Raw genomic sequence first — 681 nt, 5'->3', positions numbered from 1 at the left:
TGATATGAACCAAGAGACATCAATCATACAATATGCTTCAATGAAGATGTGAAGAAAATATTGTTGAAATTATCAAAAGATATTTCAATTCATGCCACATCGAAGAAGAATGAAGTTTCATGTTATAAATTATGCGTGGATTACAATTTAGAGTAATTTAGAGTAATTGTATTTCATTAATGTATTTTAAGACTTTTAATTTACTTTAGGTTACAATTACATAATGGTTAATTAAGGCCATTAAGTATGAATGTTACGACTCTTGGAATGCCTTTAATAGGTTCATTTTGAGGCTATATAAAGTCATGCATGTTGTATTTGTAAGTAGACTTAGAAAATATAATAAAAGAAGCCTTTGTGCTCTCTTTAGCCAATGGTTAAATTTCTTTGCAATTCTATGTAGTTTAGGTTGCATGTAGAATCATTCAAGCTCGACATGATCAATCTTGCTTGTGGAGTGATTCGAATCTCAAACAAGTGTTATTGCGTTGAGATATTTGATCAACAAGAATCATTCAAGCTATGTCATGCGAAAATAAGAAAATGAAATGTGAAGGCTTTGTAACAAGAAAATACGTGGCTGCACTACCTCCAACAACACCATTGGTGGGAATAGACCCCATGAAGAATCTTTTCGGGCCATGGTTTAAGTAATGGTGGCCACTGAGCAAGCCAATAGCT

This window comes from Cucurbita pepo, unplaced genomic scaffold, assembly GCF_002806865.2.
Source record: "Cucurbita pepo subsp. pepo cultivar mu-cu-16 unplaced genomic scaffold, ASM280686v2 Cp4.1_scaffold000238, whole genome shotgun sequence".
Taxonomy (NCBI): Eukaryota; Viridiplantae; Streptophyta; class Magnoliopsida; order Cucurbitales; family Cucurbitaceae; genus Cucurbita; species Cucurbita pepo.
Note: the sequence above shows the minus strand (reverse complement) of the source record.